Below are 20,424 nucleotides of genomic sequence, written 5' to 3'. Positions count from 1 at the left end.
GCCTGTATTGTTAACCAAAACAATGCAATGGTCCATCAGACATGCATGCATGTGCTGGAGGAACAGGCACTGCGGCTACTACAGGCGTAATGAAGTACAAGGATAGCATTCACAGTTGCCAATACGAACAATCATCAGCTGTGTAAGGGAATGACGACAAGGGAAATTTTTGCCCGGCGGTGAACTCCACTTTTCATACAAGCATGTCCGAAGACGTGCCACAGGGAAGTGTTATGCGACCATTGCTTTTTACAACATATATAAATGACCTAGTAGATAGTGTCGGAAGTTCCATGCGGCTTTTCGCGGATGACGCTGTAGTATACAGAGAAGTTGCAGCATTAGAAAATTGCAGCGAAATGCAGGAAGATCTGCAGCGGATAGGCACTTGGTGCAGGGAGTGGCAACTGACCCTTAACATAGACAAATGTAATGTATTGCGAATACATAGAAAGAAGGATTCTTTATTCAATGATTACATGATAGCGGAACAAACACTGGTAGCAGTTACTTCTGTAAAATATCTGGGAGTATGCGTACGGAACGATTTGAAGTGGAATGATCATATAAAATTAATGGTTGGTAAGGCGGGTGCCAGGTTGAGATTTATTGGGAGAGTCCTTAGAAAATGTAGTCCATCAGCAAAGGAAGTGGCTTACAAAACACTCGTTCGACCTGTACTTGAGTACTGCTCATCAGTGTGGGATCCGTACCAGGTCGGGTTGACAGAAGAGATAGAGAAGATCCAAAGAAGAGCGGCGCGTTTCGTCACAGGGTTATTTGGTAAGCGTGATAGCGCTATCGAGATGTTTACCAGACTCAGGTGGCAGACTGTGCAAGATAGGCGCTCTGCATCGTGGTGTAGCTTGCTGTCCAAGTTTTGAGAGGGTGCGTTTCTGGATGAGGTATCGAATATATTGCTTTCCCCTACTTACACCTCCCGAGGAGATCACGAACGTAAAATTAAAGAGATTCGAGCGCGCACGGAGGCTTTCCGGCAGTCGTTCTTCCCGCGAACCATACGCGACTGGAACAGGAAAGGGAGGTAATGACAGTGGCACGTAAAGTGCCCTCCAACACACACCGTTGGGTGGCTTGCAGAGTATAAATGTAGATGTAGATGTTGATGTAGAAGTTGTTGTCGGATTTATCCGCCGACACCAGGCAACGACATTCAATTAACGTGTCGTTCCGTGTACGAGAATTACATAATGTATGTACACGTTGTGACGCCGGAACAACGAAATATGGAAGCCTGGCTCCAGTCGTCAGTCGTGCACTGATAGCCAAAGCGATTGACGCGGCCGCTCACCTAAAGCGGGAAACCCGGTTTCGAGTCGCGGCCTGGCACCAGTTTTCGTTATCATCGTTCCCTTACACAGATGATTGTAGTTCGTATTCACAAGTGCATCTATATCTCTTTTCACCAAAATAAATGAAATCTTGGGATATTTCCATAGTTACAAGAAACAAATTATTCCATTCAAGGCACATGAAATGTTTATTATTAAAAGTAGGTCACATATGCAATAGTATTTGTGGTGTCACCACCAGACACCACACTTGCTAGGTGGTAGCTTAAATCGGCCGCGGTCCATTTAGTACATGTCGGACCCGCGTGTCGCCACTGTGTGATCGCAGACCTAGCGCCACCACAAGGCGCCACCCTAATTTATTTGTGTCATGGCTTCTCCAGATGTACTGTCCGAATTTTATCGCTTGCAGAATCAGCAGACGCAGGCGTTATTGAATGCCCTTGGACAGCTCGTCCAGGGTCAACATGCGCTGCACACCGATGCGGCCGCCGCCGCTTCACCGCTACCGCAGCCACAACCTGCCGTTGCACCGCCTTTTAGGCACTACGACCCGAACCAAGAGACCTGGCAAGAGTGGTCCCGCCAGTTTGCCTTCCACCTCGCTGCCTACAGAATTCAAGGTAATGAGCGGCAGCCGTTTTTGCTTTCTTGTGTCGGTGTGTCCACCTACCGTGTGATAGTGAAATTGTTTCCCCGACGAGACGTAGCAACTCTGTCCTACGAGGAAATTTTGTCTGCATTAGATGCCTATTTCAAAGAAACAGTTAATGTGGTTGCAAAACGGTATACGTTTTTTCGTACAAAACGTACGGCCGGTCAAACTAATAGGGAGTGGGTAGCAACATTGCAAGGACTTACTAGGGATTGTGCCTTTGAATGTGACTGTGGTCTTTCTTATTCAGATACAATGGTGCATGATGCAATTGCACAGAACGTTTCTGATGTTCGCATACGGGAGCAAATTTTGAAACTAGTTAATCCCTCCCTTCAACAAGTGATAGACATATTGGATAGACAGGACACACTTGACTGTGCTCAGGAATCTTTTGAAACTTCGCCAGCTGTGTGTAACATTAACCGGCCCGCCGGGCGCTCTCGAGCTGTGCGGCCCGGTCAACTGCCCTCGCATACGTCCGCACAGCTGCCGCCGCGCGCTAAGCCAGGTGTGCCGCGCCAGCACACAAATGCAGTGAAATCATGCCCGCGGTGTGCTACTAGACATTCGCGTGAACATTGCCCGTCACGCCAAGCTATTTGCTTTTTCTGCAATAAGAAAGGACATGTTCAAAGTGTTTGCCAGAAAAAGCTCCGTTCAGACAATCACAACCATTCCAGGCCCTTTGCTTCGCGCCGGAATCGAACGAAGGACACTCAGGCTTGTGGACCTTCGCCCATGGACATTCATGTCGTTAATTCCGATTCGTCCAGTGACACTTTCTCTAACAGTGACTGTGTTCGTCCCACAAAAACTGTGCGTCGACGTCGCCGGAAATCACGTCAATTAGCAAGTGATTCTGTACCAGTGTCTGTTCAAATTGCACAAAACAGTCGCTCTTGTCGTCAGCGCAATAATAAACTTTTTGTGGACTTAGACTTTGAAGGCAAAGTGATACCATTCCAGCTCGATACCGGAGCTGCAGTTTCATTGCTCAATCACGACACGTACAAACAACTGGGCAAACCTCCGTTGCGTTCCGCAAATGTTAAGCTAACCACATATTCAGGACAGACAAAATCTGTGTTAGGACAGTGCAGCCTTCTTGCCACATACAAGGGACAAACAAAACTGGTGTCATTTATCGTTCTTCGTTCTTCTACGGCAGTGAACTTGTTTGGCTTACATTTATTTCAGTTGTTTAACATGTCTATTGTAAATCAGGTCCTCTCAGTGAATCAGACTGTGCCTTCAGACAGTGTTTCTCGCTTATGTGACGAATTTGCAGACATTTTTGCACCAGGCTTAGGTTGCGCTACAAACTATGTAGCACATTTGGAACTGAAAGTAAACGCGCAACCGAAATTTTTCAGAGCGCGCAATGTTCCCCACGCCTTGCGTGATGAGGTCGCAAGAACATTAAACGATCTAGAATCACAGGGTGTAATTGAGCGTGTGCAAGCTTCTCTCTGGGCCTCACCCTTAGTAATTTTGCCAAAACCTTCCGGAAAATTGAGACTTTGTGTGGACTTCAAGGCCACAGTCAATCCACAACTAGTGACTGCTACTTTTCCTTTGCCCCGCCCGGAAGATCTTTTTGCTAAACTGTGCCCGGGAAAATATTTTTCAAAGTTGGACCTAGCCGATGCGTACTTGCAAATACTGGTGGACGACGAATCCCAGCGCGTATTGGTGGTTAACACACATCTTGGATTGTACAGGTTCAAGAGACTGCCATTCGGGTGTGCATCCGCCCCTGCATTGTTTCAGCAATATTTACAAACTACACTCCTGGAAATGGAAAAAAGAACACATTGACACCAGTGTGTCAGACCCACCATACTTGCTCCGGACACTGCGAGAGGGCTGTACAAGCAATGATCACACGCACGGCACAGCGGACACACCAGGAACCGCGGTGTTGGCCGTCGAATGGCGCTAGCTGCGCAGCATTTGTGCACCGCCGCCGTCTGTGTCAGCCAGTTTGCCGTGGCATACGGAGCTCCATCGCAGTCTTTAACACTGGTAGCATGCCGCGACAGCGTGGACGTGAACCGTATGTGCAGTTGACGGACTTTGAGCGAGGGTGTATAGTGGGCATGCGGGAGGCCGGGTGGACGTACCGCCGAATTGATCAACACGTGGGGCGTGGGGTCTCCACAGTACATCGATGTTGTCGCCAGTGGTCGGCGGAAGGTGCACGTGCCCGTCAACCTGGGACCGGACCGCAGCGACGCACGGATGCACGCCAAGACCGTAGGATCCTACGCAGTGCCGTAGGGGACCGCACCGCCACTTCCCAGCAAATTAGGGACACTGTTGCTCCTGGGGTATCGGCGAGGACCATTCGCAACCGTCTCCATGAAGCTGGGCTACGGTCCCGCACACCGTTAGGCCGTCTTCCGCTCACGCCCCAACATCGTGCAGCCCGCCACCAGTGGTGTCGCGACAGGCGTGAATGGAGGGACGAATGGAGACGTGTCGTCTTCAGCGATGAGAGCCGCTTCTGCCTTGGTGCCAATGATGGTCGTATGCGTGTTTGGCGCCGTGCAGGTGAGCGCCACAATCAGGACTGCATACGACCGCGGCACACAGGGCCAACACCCGGCATCATGGTGTGGGGAGCGATCTCCTACACTGGCCGTACACCACTGGTGATCGTCGAGGGGACACTGAATAGTGCACGGTACATCCAAACCGTCATCGAACCCATCGTTCTACCATTCCTAGACCGGCAAGGGAACTTGCTGTTCCAACAGGACAATGCACGTCCGCATGTATCCCGTGCCACCCAACGTGCTCTAGAAGGTGTAAGTCAACTACCCTGGCCAGCAAGATCTCCGAATCTGTCCCCCAGTGAGCATGTTTGGGACTGGATGAAGCGTCGTCTCATGCGGTCTGCACGTCCAGCACGAACGCTGGTCCAACTGAGGCGCCAGGTGGAAATGACATGGCAAGCCGTTCCACAGGACTACATCCAGCATCTCTACGATCGTCTCCATGGGAGAATAGCAGCCTGCATTGCTGCGAAACGTGGATATACACTGTACTAGCGCCGACATTGTGCATGCTCTGTTGCCTGTGTCTATGTGCCTGTGGCTCTGTCAGTGTGATCATGTGATGTATCTGACCCCAGGAATGTGTCAATAAAGTTTCCCCTTCCTGGGACAATGAATTCACGGTGTTCTTATTTCAATTTCCAGGAGTGTATTTGTGCGTCGGTCCCTACTGCAGCAAACTATCTGGACGATATAGTGATCTCCGGACAGACAGAAGAAGATCATCTTGCGAACTTACGAACATTATTTCAGGTCTTGCGACAAATGGTCTTCGCTTGCGGAAGGACAAATGTGTGTTTTTTGCTCGTGACTTAGCATACCTGGGCCATGTCATCAATGCCCAAGGCATACATCCGAGTCCAGAGCACCTCCGTGCCATACAAGATTTACCTTCCCCTTGCAATGTGAAACAGCTACAGAGTGTGTTGGGTAAAATTAACTATTACAATAAATATGTGCGCAATGCCTCCTCCATTTCAGCTCCGCTTCATCGCTTACGCCGTAAAGGTGTTCCGTTCGTCTGGACGACGGAATGCGAACGCGCCTTTCGCCAGTTGAAATCGGCGTTGCTTTCTAATACGTGCCTTACGCCATTCGATCCCCAGAAACCCCTTTTGTTGATGGTAGATGCATCGGATTTCGGGATCGGTGCTGTGCTTGCGCACAAAGTTGGCTCCCATGATCGCCCTATTGCCTTTGCGTCCATATCGCTCTCCTCTGCGCAACGAAATTATTCACAGATAGAGAAAGAAGCTTTGGCTCTCGTGTTTGGTGTTACTAAGTTCCATGATTTCTTGTATGGTCGTCACTTCACCATCATCACAGACCACAAACCTTTGACATCGCTTTTTCATCCGACCAAGCCTGTACCTCCACGTACAGCGCAGAAATTCATTCGCTGGTCTATTTTCCTCTCGCAGTACCGCTACGATATCTTGTATCGGTCCACTGCTAAGCACGGAAACGCCGATGCGTTGTCCCGTTTGCCTGTTGCTGAGGATAAAGCATTCGATTCTTCCGAACTTGCTTGCATGTTCATTGATTCGGAAACCGATGAAGTGGTCGAATCGTTTCCGATTGATTTTCGTCGTGTAGCTACAGCCACAGCTGCTGACCCTGTCCTTGCTACTGTTTTACGTTTTGTTGCTACGCAATGGCCTTTGTCAAAGTCTCGGATCGAGGATCCGTTGGTTCGCCGATTTTTTGCTCACAAGGAGAGACTTTTTGTTCGACGTGGTGTTTTGTTGTTGCGTTCTGATAATGATCAGTAAAGAGTCGTGGTCCCACGTTCGTTACAGTCCTCTGTTTTACGGCTTCTTCACCACGGACATTGGGGTATAGTGCGAACGAAACAACTTGCTCGTCAGCACTGTACTTGGTTCGGAATCGATGCTGCGATTACGAATATGTGTTCTTCTTGCATGGCGTGTGCCCAACAACAATCCGCACCGCCGCGGAAAGTCTTTGCATGGCCAAAAGCCACTTCCCCTTGGCAACGCTTGCACATTGATTTTGCTGGTCCATTCTGGAATGCTCGATGGTTGGTTCTGGTCGATGCCTTCAGTAATTTTCCGTTTGTTGTCCGGATGTCTTCCACGACGTCCTCCGCCACCATCCAAGCGTTGTCTGCTATCTTTTGCATTGAAGGTCTTCCGCAGACTATTGTTTCCGACAATGGCCCACAATTCAGGTCCGCAGAATATCAGTCATTCTGCCAGGCCAATGGTATTCAACATCTGACATCCGCGCCGTTTTCGCCTCAGTCCAACGGTGCCGCTGAACGATTGGTCCGGACTTTCAAGTCACAGATGTTGAAATTGAAAGAGTCGCATTCTCGGGAGGACGCATTGTTGCTCTTTTTGTCTTCGTATCGCTCTCAGCCCCGAGATGGTCGCTCGCCGGCTGAGTTGCTCCACGGTCGTCCTCATCGCACCTTGATGTCTTTGCTGCATCCGCCGCATCAGGTTCCTGTGCAGCGGCAGACTCCTGCTTTTGCTCCAGGCGACGTTGTATTTTATCGCAACTATCGCGGTTCACGGCGTTGGCTCGCAGGGCGCATTCTTCGCTGCCTCGGCCGCGCGATGTATTTGGTTTTGGGGGCCACTGGTGAGGTGCGTCGGCATCTCAATCAGCTGCGCCTCTGTCGTCGCACGGGTTCTGCCGCTCCCCGTCTGCTTTCAGCGACGGTGCCGTCCGTCAGCGCCCTGGGGACCCATCTACTGGCTCGCCTCATCCCCAGGTGTTACCGACGATGCCTTCCATTTTGCCCCATGGTGACGCGCCGCCGCAGCCGCAGCCGCAGCCGCCGCCGCCGCCGCCGCCGCCGCCGCCTGTTCTTCCGCCGGCGCCGCCCGCATTCGACGCTTCGCTGCAGCCGCCAAGCGCCTCCCAGGGTCACGCGCCGCCGATCGCTTCCCGTGACCAGCTGTCCTCCGCCATGGAACTCCCGACCGCTCCGGACCACATGACGTCATCGCGCGTCGGCTACCCCGACGCAATGGAGTTCGACACTTCGGCCCCTCATGTTTCTTTACGGGCGCATACACCGCATGTTGACGTGCACCCTGGACTAGCTTTTCAGGCGTTTCCTAGCTCCCCTCGGACCGAATGGCCGGGTGCGGGTGGCACAGCCTCGCCTGTTGTTAGGCTCCCCACCTCGTCGCATACGTCAACATGGGGTCCTCCCCACGGCGGGCGGAAGCCTTATCTCACGACCGTTCGCCGATTTGCGGGGGAGGAATGTGGTGTCACCGCCAGACACCACACTTGCTAGGTGGTAGCTTAAATCGGCCGCGGTCCATTTAGTACATGTCGGACCCGCGTGTCGCCACTGTGTGATCGCAGACCTAGCGCCACCACAAGGCAGGTCTCGAGAGACGATATAGCACTCGCCCCAGTTGTACGAGGAGATTGCTAGCGACCATACGGACGAAGCCTTCCTCTCATTTGCCGAGAGCCAGTTAGAATAGCCTTCTGCTAAGTCCATGGCTACGACCTAGCAAGGCGCCATTAGCCTTACCTACTTTGAGAGTTATAGTATAAATGTCTCAAGAAGAATGCTGTAGTCATCAAATAATAAAGTTAAGTATAAAGCAGCTACGTACTTTTCTTGCTACCATTCAATAGTTATCCTGTTCCAGAATTGACGCCCGTCGGCGTGAGTGTGTACGCGTGCCTTTCTATCGGCTACCCGTCACTGTGGCATGGCTGCCTTGTCAGTCCACTTCAGTATTCTTTAACAAAGTGATACCGAATCTGCACTCTCAGATAATACTTACAACCCCCCACCCTTCCACCCACCAAATGACTACATTAGAATACGTATCTCTTTCTCTTGCAGTTTAAGTGAAATTTAGTATACTAATGAACAACTCTAACGGTAATAAGAAACCCCATTACTGGGGTCAGTGTCATCCTGAACCTTCGATTTAATCGTATCTGCATGGTGGTACAAGTACTGCGTCTATCAAAATTAAAGACAGACACAGCCTTCACTTGTATCAAAATTTCGTACATCTAATTCCGGCTTATTTTTTAAACGTGCTCACTTTTTTAACTTCAATACGAGTACGACATCCAGCATCAAGATTGTTGATTCATAACCTTCCTTTCTTTGAAATAAACTTGGATCGTCGTACTGTATTTGAAATATTTATTTCTAACAAGAACATAAGAGATATTAATTTATTTGTCACTTCGTTGATTCCTTATTAGTTCTCACGTGCGCTATTTTAGAAATCAGAACATTAAACGCGCACTGCGTGTTTATTAATTATGTTTCGACGAAAAACGAAAGACGTTATTTATTTAAGAACTTTTCCTTCAAAACGACATTACGAAGAGTTGCTATACTAAAAACAGGAATGGCTGTATAGTTAACTGAGCGATTCGTATGTTGTTGGGTGTCGTTTGTTATTTGTGTACGCAGATGAGATCCTAAAATGGAAACAAAGGTTTCAAAGTTTGTGGAACGATAGGAACTGAGACGTCTGTCCAACTGACGCACCTTCCGAAACCGTCAGGGTCGCACATTATAATGAATAACTGGAGGTATTAAACATTTCTCCATGGATAACTACACTACTATATGATCTTTGTCTTTGATATGAAGTTTAATTCAACATATTTCTTGCTCAGTGTAATTACTGACACTGAAGGTTTTTCAACTGAATTAAAGTTCACGCATTTTATTTTATAAAGACAGTATTATTTTACACTCTGACTATATTTTCTAACCACATAAAAGTTTTATTTTCATTGGTCTGCTAAAATGCTCGTATACGTCATTTCTTCATTATGAAACGACTACCCGAAGCTTTTTATGAAGGAATATAAAGCATCATGGCTGTCAGAGTACGGAATGGGGCATCAGCATAGGAAAGGAAAATTCTTGTGGTAATATAAACCTGTACTTTACGATTCCTAATAATAACATCCATCTCTTCATTATTTGAAATAATTATTGAAATCTGTTTACCCTACTTTCCAGAATGCGATAAGGAATAGAAGTACCATAACATTCTTAAGATATTCTCTCCTTTCTGGAAAGAAATGTACTCACTACATCAAGACTCTCAAATGTAAAAAGGAACAAGTTCGATGATAGATTAGCCAAATGTACATATGTGGATTACACTCATAAAATATTGTGAACCGTTTATTTTCAAAAGAAATTAACTCTAATTTTATCCTTAATACTACACAGCGGAATAATTCCCGGGATTAACCGAACAGATGGTTAATAGAGATTACTTTTCTATAAGCCTTGTGTTAAGTAATGGGAATAAGATACTCTGAACATTTTCTGGGATCATATATAAAACAAAGAGCGTGTGGATTACCTAATATGTACATTAACATTCACTGGGTGGGCAAGACAAAAAAGCGACTGTTGTTGTAGACAACAGTAAAACGACATGAGAATAAGTAAATTTGTTTATGATTCACAGATGAACACAACATCAATCCCACAGAAAATAAAAATTAATAAAATAAAAAATTAAATTCAATAAAAATAAATTCGGGTGGAGTTTCTACAGGTATTCTTAGCTCTTAAGCTGTTCTTCCTGTATTTGATCTGTCGTTGTATTTAGATAGAGATACAGACCTTCTTTTAGCAAATGACGATTGTTGGCAACCCTCGAAAATGAGAAATTGGAGAGGAAATAAGCACATTATTTAGAACAAAATTAATTATATTTCCACCGATATGTTGCCCTTAGGCTTCAAGAATACGCAGTACATCCTATATTGCTTAATCTAAAATGGAGCATCAAAACGGTCAACCAAAAATAAGAACAGGATAGAAATGTGTACGTTATTGCCCGAACTTCTCGAAGAAAATTTGAACCACTATTCAAACATACAAAATTAAGTCTCGGTGTTAAGCTCCTCTTATCAAATAGATAATATCACGCCACAGTATCACTCGTGATCAGGTCTGGAAACGACGCGTAAGTCACGTGACGAATGGAATTAAGCCGAGTTTGCGCTACAACACACTGTACGGAATGGAGCAGCCAGTTGTTTTCTTGAAGAGCTGAGATCAAGCTTTGACAGAGCAGCGCTTTAGCGTGTTAGCATTATACAAGTACTCACACAATGAGTGTAATTGAACAGTCGACTAGTTGGAAACAAACTAAAATTCTGAAGATTGTTTTTACAGTTTCTTCTGCATACAACGGGTATGCTTTTTACAACGCCAGACAGCCTGGAATTTGAAACCAACAGTGCTCGGAAAGTGGATTAGGAAATCGTTTCCAAATTTGATATCAATGTCCTTTCTCCTTTCTTATGAGCTTTTCCATCTCAAAATAGCATTTTTTTCCATCGATTTTTAACTGCACTTGCCCTCTTCCCTAAGGGTAGATTGCCCCTGTGTACAAACCACTGAAGCAACACTGAGGTGGAAACAGTTTTCCCCTAATGTTACCTTCAACAGTCGTGGTCTCCACCACTGTTAACCCACAAAAATTAACTGGTCTGACAGATTGTAGTGGAAGCTCATTGGAGTGACGACCGCTTTCCGCCCTACACAGTTAGTTAGTAACTCGGCAGTAATAGAAGTGTGTTATTTAACTTCTTCCATGAATAGTGAAAGGTGGCTACACTGTGCCACGGCGCCAGAGAGTGCGCCAAAGAGTACTATTAAGCCGCCTCCACAGTGCGTGTTAAGAGATCGTAGAAGTCAGTGCTTGGAGAGAACTCGTTGAGGAGAGTTCTTGTTAGGAGATCGGAGAGGACAGTGCTTGTTGAGAGTTCGTGAAAGTCAGTGCTAGTAGAGAGTTCGTGGATGTCGTGAAGTTGGAGTAAGATGTTGTAGTAAAGAGTGTTGTTCCATGTTTTATGCAGTTATTTGATGGGAGAGATAGCAGATGTTATTGTGTGCATTTCGTCAATATATATGAAGGTAAAAATTACAATGTTCTTTTATTATTTGTGTATCTGAAATAATGCGTCACTACAGGTTCAGTCAACAAAGCATCTGGCTTGTGTTCTTGTATTAGAGTGAATTCTGGTTTTCTTGCGTATTTATAGTTTTTCTAAATTTCTTTTGTCACGTCAGTATAGTTGGTATTTAAGATTTCTTGTCTTGTTGGAAAAGAACCGTGCCAGATGTGGACGTTGAGTCACACTCCCACATACAGAACAGTTACATTTGTGCTTGGATTTTGTAGGTTTTATAGTTGCTGGGGACTTAATTAATTAATTGTGTTTACGAAAATCTACTTCCATTGTTTGTTGCAGTCAGATAGCGTAATAATTCTAGTCAGGGCCAGCCGATTACGAGACACTGCGTAATCGGACGGACAGACAGCTACATAAATCATTTTCAATCAAATTTATTTAATTAAGCCCCCATGCACGTGGCGACCGCTGCTTCGGATCGTCCCTTGGATTCTTCTGATTGTGAAAATTGTAGACTGTAGTATTGTTGTAGTAATTTGTAGTTAGTAATTGTAGTCTATTTTGCATGTGTAGATTTGGTAATTGTCATTCTTCTAATGGTATTTTTTCTCAGAATTAAATTTGTTGTCTTGTCAACGGGTTTGACAATTTAGTGCAATTATTTCAATTGTTCGATTGATCGTGTTTGAGGGAGTCATTGCATTTGAATGGTATTGTTGAGATAAAGAGTCACCGTGTGTAATTTTTGTACAGTGACGAATCTTTTGTATATTTTGTAAATGATTACGCGATCAATGAAAAAGGCGAAAATGATGAATAGTCAGAATAACGAAATTGTTGACATGGCGAACTCGCCAACACAGGACAACAGTATGGTGGATAATGGAGTTGAAAACAATGTAATAAGTCGGGAAAATAGTCCGGAACTATTTCAAAATTTTTCTCAATCAGAAAATTCACAGAATCCGAGATTAACGACAGAAGATTCTGAAATAGTATCGAACACAGATAGCTTTACAGCCATGCAGAAGGAAGCTGGTTTTGCGGGAAATGTTAGGGGCGAAAATAATTTTGAAACAGTTACCATGGGGCAGTTGATGAGTGCTATATTAAAAATGGAAACACGAATGGAAACTTTGGGATCTGAATTAAAAACTGATATGGGAACAATGGAAACACGGATGGGAACAATGGAAACACGGTTAGGATCTGAATTAAAAACAGAGATAGGAACAATTAAAACAGAGATGGGAACTTTGGAAACACGGTTAGATTCACGAATAGGGACATGTTTCAAAGATATGAAAGATGAATTAAAGAAAGAAATCAGGGAAGAAGTACAACCGATTCTGAATTCTCACAATAATAGATTAATTGCAGTAGAAATCAGACAAAGGGAACAGGATAGAGAACAGGAAGAAAGAGATCGCGTGATAGTACAGAAATTTTCAGAGTTAAATTTACAACGTGCACAAGACAAGGAAGAAATATTTGAAAGAATCGAGGAATCCGTACCAAATGACAGAATAAATAATCTAACACGACAATATGAACAGTTAACTACCAAATGTGTCAATACTGAAACCCGAGTCGCGACACTTACGGAAGATGTAAACAAACAGAAAGAAAAAATAGGTGACTTATCGGAAAGAGTTGAGGAAATTTCAGATAAATTGACAAATCTTAGTTTACATGGGGACAGAGATTCGGATGATACAGCCCCATTACCATTTGCAGAAACCGAAGAGTATCAGAACATAAATAAGCATGTTGAGAATCAGGGAAAATTTAATGAACGCGTGAAAAAGGAATTTGAGGCATTACGGAAGCAAGTCAAACAAATCGAAGGCGAAATTGTAGGAAAAGATAGCAGAAGAAATTTAGAATCACAGGTAGCAGAGGGGTTTGAAGAAAATAATTTATTTCATTTACGAGATGCAACAAGAGAGCGCCAGGCGCGCGAACATGACAATAATCGACATTCGGACTGGGACAGACGCGGTAGGTCTTTGTCGACACGAGGCGAAAACTTTGACTATAAACACCTTTTGACTGTCCGGACATTTAAGATCTTCCGTAACTCTAAGAATGACATACATCAATGTGCATGGTTAGATCAATTTATGTACGCACTTCCGCCAGATGTGCCACAAAGTCACAAACTAGAAATTATGTGCAGTTATTAATGTCCTCAGGGGATTCACTACTCTAAGTGAATATGTGCCGTAGCGAGCATAGGGCCCCGAGCTGTAGTGGTGCTATTTCTCTTTTAGTTTTCTGCACCGCTGCCTACTCTTTCACTATTCTTTGCATCTGTCAAAACAACTCTTCGACTATCAATCTATCTAGACAGTAAGTGAACAATAACCGGATATGACTGTTTTACTCAAAAGTGACTTTGGAAATTACCGATTGGACTTACTGTACCTATTGCAGCATTCATTCGCAGTTTAAACTAAATGTTACCTGTTTATCTTCGTGACAACATTACTTCTTATGTTGACGACATTCTTATTGCTAAATGTTCTTGGAGTGAGCACAACGAAATTTTGGACTCATTATTACGTATCTTTGCACGAGTTGGCATGACAGTGAACTTGGAAAAATCTGAATTTGGTCGTTCTCAGGTGAAATTTCTCGGTCACATTATTTCTACAGAAGGTATTCTTCCTGATCCAGAAAAATTAGACGCTATTCGTAATTATGCTGTTCCTACCACAAAACGTGATGTTCGTAGTTTTCTTGGTGTCTGTAATTTTCTTCGACGCTTTGTTAGTTTGGACGATTTGGCCACACCTCGTTTATGTGAACTATCCGGAAAGAAATCTAATTGGTGTTGGGATGAGGAAGCTCAGTCAGAATTTGAACAGCTTCGTGATGCTTTAGTTGCTGCTCCACTTCTTTCACATCCGGATCTATCTAAAGAATTTTGTTTGGCAACGGACTCATCATACAAAGGCCTAGGTGCACATTTATTTCAAGAGATAGAAGAAAACGGCGTTGTAGTACAGAAGACTATTGCATTTGGAAGTCGCGTTCTCTCTAAATCCGAAAAGAACTATTCGATTACGGAACTTGAAGCCTTGGCTGTTGTTTGGGCTTTTACAAAATTTCGTACATTTTTGTTTGGCAGACATACTAAGGTTTACACCGATCATCGAGCTCTGGAATTTCTTATGTCAACAAAATTAACTCATGGCAGATTGTCACGATGGGCGTTGTACCTACAGGAATTTGACTTTAGTGTTGTTTACATACAGGGTTCTTCAAATATTGTTGCCGATGCTTTATCACGTGCACCTATGGGTTTGAAACAAAGTGCTGAAGAGGACTACAAGGAAAACAATTATTGTTTGATGTATATTCAAGGTGTTGCGTTTGAGAACTTTATTTCGTCTTCGCTCCAGGACATCGCTAAGGAGCAAAATAAGGATCCAATCTGGAAGGACATTAAGGAGAAGTGGAGGAGAAAGGAAAGCGTAGCGATTAGACAGCATTATTTAGTTCGCAATGACATTCTTTTTAAACGAAAATCGGTCGACAACTCCGTTTGGTTAGTTTGTATTCCTGATGAGTGGGTCAATAAATTGATTTGGTATAAGCATCTCAGTTATGCACACTTTGGTCCCCGAAAATGCTTTCACAAATTACGAGAAAATTGCTACTTCTGTAATATGGAAAAACGTATTCGATCTGTTCTTGCCAAATGCAAATTATGTCAAATGGCTAAGCCTCCAACGATTTCTCACAGAGCACCGTTGTTTCCCATCATTCCAGCGAAATTAAAGGAGATGGCTGCAGTCGATTTGTTTGGTCCAGTGGTTCGATCTACTAATGGTTTTACGTACATTTTCGTAGCAGTGGAACTGACATCAAAATATGTGTGTTTTACACCTTTACGCAAAGCAACAGCTCGTTCAGTATCTAACGCTTTCATCAAACATTTTCTTAAAGAAGTTGGTCATGTTGATAAGGTTATATCAGATAATGGATCACAGTTTCGTTCTAAAATTTGGCTTCGTACTTTACACCGTCGTAAAATTAAACCAATCTTCATCTCACTTTTTCACCCTCAATCTAACGCTTCAGAAAGATGGATGAAGGAAATCAATAAATTGTGTCGTCTATATTGTCATCAGAATCACAGAACTTGGGATCAGTATCTTCATATTTTTCAAAACATTCTGAATGAACTTCCTAATGATTCAACTTCTTTACCGCCTATAATGATACTAAAAAATAAAGCACCGACAAATCGTATTTCTGAAATCGTTCCTTTTCCGCCTTCACGGAAACTGCGGCATTCTGAAGTTGTCAACCTGGCTCTACCAAATATTGCGTCTGCGGCTGCAAGAAGAGAGAAATCAGCTAAGCGTCCTGGTCGTTTAAAAATCTTGTCAGTTGGTCAGAAGGTATTAATTAAGTCCCACCGTTTGTCGCACAAAGGAAAAGGCTTGTGTCGCAAATTTTTTCTGCTTTATAACGGTCCATACAGAATTCGCATAATTATTCATGATAACACTGTCGAAGTAGAGACTCTTAAATCAGGACGCTCTAAAGGAATACATCATATATCAAACGTTAAAATTTTTGTGGAATGACATACTTGTGAGAAAGTAACAGCTACATGTAAACATGCGGAGAGTACAAGGATACCGCGCTGTGTTTTGGCGGCGGCACATACTCAAAGCAACAGTGAAGTCTGCGCGCCGCACAAGGCAGTCGTTGACCGCGAACAATAGCTTCCTACGTCACGCGCCCACAGCTGATCGAGCGCTCAGTGCGAATGCACTGACAGCCGTAAACAAACACACAGTCTAATCTCTCCGATTAAATTCAGTATAAAGCTATAGTGACTTGATGAATTATGTTATTAACATTCAGTATTTTTCAGGATACGGTTGACAGATGTGAAAATTACCGAACTATCAGCTTAATAAGTCACAGCTGCAAAATACTAACACGAATTCTTTACAGACGAATGGAAAAACTAGTAGAAGCCAACCTCGGGGAAGATCAGTTTGGATTCCGTAGAAACACTGGAACACGTGAGGCAATACTGACCTTACGACTTATCTTAGAAGAAAGATTAAGGAAAGGCAAACCTACGTTTCTAGCATTTGTAGACTTAGAGAAAGCTTTTGACAATGTTGACTGGAATACTCTCTTTCAAATTCTAAAGGTGGCAGGGGTAAAATACAGGGAGCGAAAGGCTATTTACAATTTGTACAGAAACCAGATGGCAGTTATAAGAGTCGAGGTACATGAAAGGGAAGCAGTGGTTGGGAAGGGAGTAAGACAGGGTTGTAGCCTCTCCCCGATGTTGTTCAATCTGTATATTGAGCAAGCAGTAAAGGAAACAAAAGAAAAATTCGGAGTAGGTATTAAAATTCATGGAGAAGAAATAAAAACTTTGAGGTTCGCCGATGACATTGTAATTCTGTCAGAGACAGCAAAGGACTTGGAAGAGCAGTTGAATGGAATGGACAGTGTCTTGAAAGGAGGATATAAGATGAACATCAACAAAAGCAAAACAAGGATAATGGAATGTAGTCTAATTAAGTCGGGTGATGCTGAGGGAATTAGATTAGGAAATGAGGCACTTAAAGTAGTAAAGGAGTTTTGCTATTTGGGGAGCAAAATAACTGATGATGGTCGAAGTAGAGAGGATATAAAATGTAGACTGGCAATGGCAAGGAAAGCGTTTCTGAAGAAGAGAAATTTGTTAACATCCAGTATTGATTTAAGTGTCAGGAAGTCATTTCTGAAAGTATTCGTATGGAGTGTAGCCATGTATGGAAGTGAAACATGGACGATAAATAGTTTAGACAAGAAGAGAATAGAAGCTTTCGAAATGTGGTGCTACAGAAGAATGCTGAAGATTAGATGGGTAGATCATGTAACTAATGAGGAAGTATTGAATAGGATTGGGGAGAAGAGAAGTTTGTGGCACAACTTGGCCAGAAGAAGGGATCGGTTGGTAGGGCATGTTCTGAGGCATCAAGGGATCACCAATTTAGTATTGGAGGGCAGCGTGGAGGGTAAAAATCGTAGAGGGAGACCACGAGATGAATACACTAAGCAGATTCAGAAGGATGTAGGTTGCAGTAGGTACTGGGAGATGAAAAAGCTTGCACAGGATAGAGTAGCATGGAGAGCTGCATCAAATCAGTCTCAGGACTGAAGACCACAACAACAACAACAACGGTTCTATAAAATATTTAAGAACTTCAGGTAAATTCTGTGTGTCTCCGACGTTAAGAGGACTTGCTATCGAGAAATTTTCAGGAAGAATGTAATTTCGAAGAAGAAACTAATAAACTAAAAAAGGTAGCTATTAATTGAGTTCATTTTTCAGGTAACATATTTCCACTTAGGTACGTACTTTAGACGTAATTTGCTGCTCGCAATTACGTGATTCATACTTTGTGCTAATTTCATGTTCTATGAATTTACGTGTGAAGCGACGTGCTTGCGTACGTTAACTGATTTTGACAATGATTATTAATGAACAGGATTGTTATTTGTATATATTATGCATCGCTTGGCTGCTATGCTTTTTCACTGATGTCATGTTTTTTTTTTTATGTGCCTGCTGTGCTTATTTATTTAAATTATAATTGTCACCTGATTAGTTGTGCTGATATGTATGTAAGTTATACTTTGTGATTTATCTGCTTGCGCCTCCATGTTTACTTGCTAAGATGACATATGAACATTTATTTGCTTATGCTGATATGATGCTAATGGCCTGTTTGCTGCTATGCGTGTGGATTGCATATTTATACATTTCTGTTTGTTGTCACAACTACTCTTTAATTTGGTATATAGCAATGCTGATGTACAGTGTATGAACATAGAGTTTAGGTTACACTATGGTATAGGTTACAGATTGTTCGCTTGGCAGAGCCTCGTTGTAAGATTTGTGCTGCATCCACTTTTTGACATTCTGTTCACTACTGGTATATTTACTCGCTATTGCTTGTTTTGCTTACGCTCAGTGCCTTATATTTTAAGATAAGAAAATGAACTGCTATAATTCGACGAACGACATTGATACAAAGAACTTCGTGGAAGTGACATGAGCTGAGGTTTTATGGAAGCTGTATAAATTTATGCTAATAGGAAGGAAGCTAACGACATGACGTACCGAAACTAGGTTTAGACCATTGACAGTCATTACACTGCATTTTTCGTGAGCAATTGAAATAGGAAGTGACACTTGACACAAAAAATACTCCACATGTTTGCTTCTGCTATGATTCTTGAAGTGGTGTACACACTGTGAAATATTATGATTATTCACACTCCGTAATCGTACTTAATTACTGAGAGTTATTCGAACTAAGTCTGTTAGAGGTCAGGTATGCATTTCTTTTATTTAATGATGGACAAGGAACCAAAATGTATCTTATAATTTATAATGAGTAGAAAATTTGGGTCAGATGGATTACACAGAGGTTGTGTGTGGACACTGTGTCTTCGGATTGTATGGGATGCTGAATTGAAGTTGCATTAGGATTTTATCTGTACTTGTTCGAGGAGACTGACTAGAGGAAAGAGTTGTTATGGAAGTGAAATGATATTGGTGCTGAGGTTTATATTTATCGACGTATTATTATAGGTATTGAGAGTATATGAAGTTGATGATTATTGGAGTTTTTGTGGACAAGAGGTAAGGTAAATGATATTGATGATAAGAGTTATATGTATCGACGTATTGAAGAAGTATTAGTGACGTATTGAGATTAAGTTGATGATTATTGGAGTTTTGGTGTATAAGAGGTAAAGTAAGTGAGGAGCATATTTTTTTTTGTTGGTCTTATGGAACAAGGAGGATGAAGAGAGCAGACTAGAACACTAAAATAGAAGGAAGATAGTCTATACACACACTTTGTTAAATAACTAAGCAGTATATACTTTTTTTTGGAGAGAGGAAGTAATTGCATATCTTGGCTCGCTGACAGTTGTTCAACAACAATACATTTTGATCTGGCTTGGCAAACATTGGTCTTGACATGATGACTATGACGTTGACTAACTATTATTGACTGTTATACATTGCTGCCAGTACTACTTGATACACATGATGAACATCAGATTTTGACAGAATTACATTTACACAATTAACACTATTCAATTACACAGTAGCACTAATGTGGATGAAAGATGAGTGAGTGTGTTTTGTGTATTTTCCTTTACTAATCCTACCCACCTATCTCCTAAATATTATTTTATTTGTTTGTAGTGGCTTGCACTGACACCCATAAATATTATAGGTTTACTGGTATTTGTGTATTGTAATAGTTAATAGGACAATTATCTGACATCATTTGTGTGTTTGTTATGATTTGTATGTTACTGTAAAAGCATTTGTATGTGCATTCAAACTATTGTTCATGCCTGAACTGTCTGATTAGTGAAGATAAATATTCTGAACTGTTACCTGCACTTTTTCAACATGATGTGTGACATTTAGTCATGTTTAATTTCTGCTGAAGAACTGTGTGATCAGTGATTCTAAAAAATTATGGACTGTTATTTGTACCTTTTCTACATGATTGGTGCCACTAGGACATGTTTAATTTCTGCTCATAAACTCTGATGAACAGTGTGATCAGTGCTAGTGAATTTTTTGGAACTGCTTCTGCTGAGAGATGTGACTTTTTGCTGTCTGCACCTACTCAACATTGCTGGGTGCCTCTGATGGACTGCTTCTACTGAAATAATGTCACTTGTTGGTGTCTTTCCTGCACTCAACATTGCTGGGTGCAACTGATGAACTGCTCCTACTGAAATGAAGTCACTTGTTGCTGTCTGCACCTGCTCAACATTGCTGGGTGCAACTGATGGACTGCTTCTGCTGAAATAATGTCACTTGTTGCTGTCTGCACCTGCTCTATATTGCTGGGTGCCACTGATGGACTGCTTCTACTGAAAAAATGTCCCCTGTTGCTGTGTGCACCTGATCAACATTGCTGATGCA

The sequence above is a fragment of the Schistocerca serialis genome, chromosome 8 (genome assembly GCF_023864345.2).
Source record: "Schistocerca serialis cubense isolate TAMUIC-IGC-003099 chromosome 8, iqSchSeri2.2, whole genome shotgun sequence".
Classification (NCBI taxonomy): Eukaryota; Metazoa; Arthropoda; class Insecta; order Orthoptera; family Acrididae; genus Schistocerca; species Schistocerca serialis.
This window is presented reverse-complemented; position numbering follows the sequence as displayed.